At 35.6% G+C, this 6,000-nt stretch overlaps 1 pseudogene; it reads right to left on the reverse strand.

Moving 5' to 3' along the window:
* Positions 1-5,467, reverse strand: part of LOC125121931 (eukaryotic translation initiation factor 3 subunit E-like) — a 44,900-nt pseudogene extending 39,433 nt beyond the window's left edge.
* Positions 5,468-6,000: the final 533 nt, after the last annotated feature.

Genomic DNA, 6,000 nt, shown 5'->3' on the forward strand with positions numbered 1-6,000 from the left:
GATGTGATGCAAATGCATTTTACTTTGGTAGTCTTCTTCCAGAACATTATAACGCCAGCCTAACCATGAGGAAAAAACAACAGCAGCATGTCAACCAAGGAGTTTTCTACAAAATACCTGATAAGCTCTGCCCACACTGTCAAGTTCATCTCAAACAAAGAAAATCTGAGAAACTGTCCTAGGCAAAAGAAGCCTATGAGATATGACAATCAAATATGATGCAGTAATATGGATGGGCTCTTAGAGTAGAAAATAAGGGGGAAAACTAAGGAAATCTGAATACAGAATGAACTTCACTTAATAATATATCAATATTTATTCCTTATTTTAATTAAGGGAAGATAATAATAAGGGAATTGGCAAATGGGGCATTTGGGAGCTTTTCACAATATCATCACAAGTTTTCTGTAAACCTAAAAATGTTCTAAAATTAAGGGGTATTTTGTTTTTGTTTTTTTAAATCTGTTTTTTAGCTGTTCTTCTTACCAGGATCCCTCTTCTGGAAACTACTTTGTCATTACCAGAAGTGGGAATGGCACTGCACATGACTTACCTTTGTCTATTCCCTCTCCCTGTGTTAATTGCAAATTTGCATTTGCACCTATGCTGCAGTCATGAGCAGGTGATCAAGAAACACTATGAGGATGTAATTGTTAGATGATTAGGATAAAGCTGCAACAGATAGGCTGACTGCTCACCTCAAAACTTTCTAATACTTTAAAAGAATAAATCTCTTAATTGTTTAAGCCACTGATGCTAGTTTTTCTGCTATTCAAAACCAAATTGAATCCTACTGGATCCAGATACCACCAATTATTTGCTGAGTGTGTTAATCAACAATATGTTAATATTTATCAGAAAGAAACACTTGACATTATGGATATCACTTAAATTTGTGCAGTTTTCTGCATAGTAGTGAAATGGTTCTGATAGTAGATAATAAATAATGAAGAACATCTCTATTGTCAAGAAAGTATATGAAATACATTAGAAAATGCATGAAACATTTATACTAAGCAAATGAATTATAATCAATAGATCTATGTCTATGGATAAGGTAATTAGTATCTTCAAATCTTAGTTTCTACATAATGTCAAATTAGGATACTTACTATTTTATGGGAGTTTTTGTGAAATAAAATGATGAAATAATATATATAAAGCAATTATAATGAGAGTCATCAAACAAATGTTTCTCTTTCTCCTCTGTTATAAACCATCTAGTAAAACTTCTCGATTTTTATCAGGCTCACTTAAGCTACTGAAAGGTGAAGAGAATGTTAACTTCTTTTTTTTTCTATGTTTAAGGTGTTTATTTTGCCCTTATCTTTAATGATCATTAGTAGAGTATATAGTTTTTTTGTTTGTTTTGTTTTGTTTTTTAGGTAAACCTATTTATTTATTTAATTTTCTAAATAATTTTTTTATTTTCCCACTGTACAGCAAGGGGGTCAGGTTATCCTTACATGTATACATTACAATTACATTTTTCCCCCAGCCTTTCTTCTCTTGCAACATGAGTATCTAGACAAAGTTCTCAATGCTATTCAGCAGGATCTCCTTGTAAATCTATTCTAAGTTGTGTCTGATAAGCCCAAGCTCCCGATCCCTCCCACTCCCTCCCCCTCCCATCAGGCAGCCACAAGTCTCTTCTCCAAGTCCATGATTTTCTTTTCTGAGGAGATGTTCATTTGTGCTGGATATTAGATTCCAGTTATAAGTGATATCATATGGTGTCTCTCTTTATCTTTCTGGCTCATTTCACTCAGTATGAGATTCTCTAGCTCCATCCATGTTGCTGCAAATGGCATTATGTCATTCTTTTTTATGGCTGAGTAGTATTCCATTGTGTATATATACCACCTCTTCCGAATCCAATCATCTGTCGATGGACATGTGGGTTGTTTCCATGTCCTGGCTATTGTGAATAGTGCTGCAATGAACATGGGGGTGCATGTGCCTCTTTTAAGTAGAGTTTTGTCCGGATAGATGCCCAAGAGTGGGATTGTGGGGTCATATGGAAGTTCTATGTGTAGATTTCTAAGGTATCTCCAAACTGTTCTCCATCATGGCTGTACCAGTTTACATACCCACCAACAGTGCAGGAGGGTTCCCTTTTCTCCACAGCCCCTCCAGCACTTGTTATTTGTGGATTTATGAATGATGGCCATTCTGACTGGTGGGAGGTGATATCTCATGGTAGTTTTGATTTGCATTTTTCTTATAACCAGCGATGTTGAGCATTTTTTCATGTGTTTGTTGGCCATCTGTATATCTTCCTTGGAGAAATGTCTATTCAGGTCTTTTTCCCATTTTTCCATTGATTGATTGGTTTTTTTGCTATTGGGTTGTATAAGTTGTTTATATATTCTAGAGATTAAGCCCTTGTCAGTTGCATCATTTGAAACTATTTTATCCCATTCTGTAAGTTGTCAGAACTAGAACAAACAATCCAAACATTTATATGGAACCACAAAAGACCCAGAATCGCCAAAGCAATCCTGAGAAACAAAAACCAAGCAGGAGGCATAACTCTCCCAGACTTCAAGAAATACTACAAAGCCACAGTCATCAAAACAGTGTGGTACTGGTATCAAAACAGACAGACAGATCAATGGAACAGAATAGAGAACCCGGAAATAAACCCTGACACCTATGGTCAATTCATCTTTGACAAGGGAGGCAAGAACATCAAATGGGAAAAAGAAAGTCTATTCAGCAAGCATTGCTGGGAAACCTGGACAGCTGCATGCAAAGCAATGAAACTAGAACACACCCTCACACCATGAACAAAAATAAACTCAAAATGGCTGAAAGACTTACATATACGACAGGACACCATCACACCCCTAGAAGAAAACATAGGCAAAACACTCTCTGACATCAACATCATGAATATTTTCTCAGGTCAGTCTCCCAAAGCAATCGAAATTAGAGCAAAAATAAACCCATGGGACCTCATCAAACTGAAAAGCAAACCAAAAAGAGAATGTTAACTTCTTTGTAGTAATAGCAGCTTTTTTGAAAATCAAACACAGCCAATTTTATTCAAATTCTCTAAAATTTATACTCAATATGTTATTTCTAAAATATTTCATCTTTAAATAATGGCTTTATTATTTCATCTTTCTTTTACAGTTTTTACACTTTCTTTACAGTTCTTCAATAGAATCCAGCATGCTGAGTTGACTATTAGGAGCCTCTAACCTACTATTATTTAATTTTTTTTATTATAGTGACTTAAAATGTTCCATCAATTTTGGCTGTACAGCAAAAATTCAGTGTATGTAAAACCCAGTTATGGATTTACATACATTCTTTTTGTCACATTATCCTTCACCATGTTCCATCACAAATGGTCAGACATAGTTTCCTGTGCTATACAGTAGGATCTCATTGCTTATCCATTCCATATTCAATTGTTTGCATCTACTAGCCCCAAACTCTTTTGATTAAGTTTCTTCTTAATATTCATGGACAACATCTAGCTTCTGAAAGAGAAGCTTTTGGTCTTTTCAGTCAGTTGCTGATGGATAGGGTAAGACTGTGTTGTTACCCACAACCACATGACCTAATTTAGAATCAATCTTAGCATCCAGTCTTGAATTTCTAATCAAATTTACAATACATCTTTCAGAAGGATATGAAAAAAGTCTCAAGTATGAAAAGATGAGCATTTTTCAATGAAGTCCTCAAGATAAGCCACCAAAAAGAAATCATCCACTAGCACTGATTCACATTCCCTCAGTTTTTTCTGAGCCCCATCAATGTCAAGATTAACACATAAGCATTCAACAAACTCTGCAATCGGATTTCCATATGTGTAAGATTCCTGTTGGATCATTTTGACCAGATCTTTTAGCACCTACCAGCATTTTCAAACATCTTTATTATGACTCCTGTGGTCAAATAGCAGAGTACATGTGAACATATCATCTGAATTGCATTCAGATAATATGGCTGGTAAAGGAAGAGATTAATAATGCCATCACATCCTTTGAGGTGACTGAAGAAAAAAAACAGAGATGGGTGAATAAGCCATGTTCATTGCTGAAGAGACTGAAGTGGAGAACTTACAGAATTATTATTTATGGTCTCTTTTAGTTGGTTAAGGTCTTCCATGGCTGCAACCTAATTCTGCATTAAGATTTCAGAAGGCAGTTTTCCCCAGAGTGATCTCAAAGCATTTCTATCTGTTGCTGGAACCAACACTCTAAAGATGTGAACATATTCTTTTTTTTTTTAATTATTGTTATTTTCCCCAACACTCTTTTTTTCCCACTGTACAGCATGGGGACCCAGATACACATACATGTATACATAATTTTTCTCCCATATTCATGCTCCCTTGTAAGTACCTGGACATATTTCTCAGTGCTACACAGCAGGATCTCATTGTTAATCCATTCCAAAAGCAATAGTTTGCATCCATTATCCCAAGCTCCCAATACATCCCACTCCCTCCCCCTCCCCCTGGGCAACCACAAGTCTATTCTCCAAGTCTGTGATTTTCTTTTCTGTGGAAAGGGGCCTTTGTGCTGTATATTAGATACCAGATATGAGTGATATCATATGGTATTTGTCTTTCTCTTTTCTGACTTATTTCACTCAGTATGAGAGTCTTTAGCTCTATCCTTGTTGCAAGAATTGCTGGGAATTCTGGACAGCTGCATATAAATCAATGAAATGAGAACACACCCTCACACCATGCAGGAAAATAAACTCAAAATGGCTGAAAGACTTAAATATAAGACAAGACACCATCAAACTCCTGAAAGAGAATATAGGCGAAACATTCTCTGGCATCAACCTTATGAATATTTTCTCAGATCGGTCTCCCAGAGCAACAGAAATAAAAGCAAAAATAAACCAATGGGACCTAATCAAACTGACAAGCTTTTGCACATCAAAGGAAACCAAAAAGAAAACAAAAAGACAACTTACAGAATGGGAGAAAATAGTTTCAAATGATGTGACTGACAAGGGCTTAATCTCTAGAATATACAAGCAACTTATAAAGATGTGAAGATATTCTGCTGCTCCAGAATAATTTCCACATGCGTACTGGAATTTTACATACCTGTAGAGTGTATCTAAATATTCCTGCCTAAAACCATGCTTGTCTGCCAGGTAATCAAACAGCATCCAACCATCTCTGGTTGGTTTCATTTGCCTAGTAGTTTCTGGATCTTCAAGCATCTTCACAATTAGTTCCATTTCTGCCAGTAGCTGTTTCAGTTGTGCAACAATAGCGATTCTTTTTTTCTCTCAAAGCATGAGAAATATCATCAGAATAAAGGTTTTTGTATACACCCATAGCAAAGTCCATCTTTCACTAAGAAGATCTAATTTCCCTTGTAAGAATTTTTTCATCATGTATCTCCTTGATGGAGAGAAACTTAAGCAGTGGAAAGGCTAGATGCCAGCCCAAAAAGTGTGCAAATTAAGTAAAGTCGTGCTCAGCCATCTTAGCTGAGCAAGAAAAAACAGTAAAAGTAACTTTTTAAACCATGTTCAACATGTCTGTTTCCTTGCTAGAAACATCTGTGCTAGTTATAAAGTATAATTAATCCACAGAACACATTTCTATAATAGATGCTGTTATACAATTTTTTTGTGTGTTAAGAAACTGGATCTTAGAAACACTTGACAACTCTGCAGTGATTTATAGTTAGTAAAATAACAAGTATGAGATTAAATGTCAAAGTTCTATCTTCAAGTCCGGTATTTAGTATTTTTTTCTATATTATACCCTAAATATCCTAGTTAGAACTCGTATTAAACTTAAGTAGCATTTTTAACTCTTACCTTCCAATTTAGATACATTTTATTTATTTTTCTTATCTGATTGCTGTGGCCAGGACTTCCAATGCTATGTTAAATATAAGCGGCAAGACTGGGCATCCTGGTCTCATTCCTGAATTCAGAGGAAAGGCTTTCAGTTTTTCACTGTTGAATATGACCTTAGCTTTGGGTTTGCTGCAAGTAGTCTTGATTATG

This window comes from Phacochoerus africanus, chromosome 3 (assembly GCF_016906955.1).
Source record: "Phacochoerus africanus isolate WHEZ1 chromosome 3, ROS_Pafr_v1, whole genome shotgun sequence".
NCBI lineage: Eukaryota > Metazoa > Chordata > Mammalia > Artiodactyla > Suidae > Phacochoerus > Phacochoerus africanus.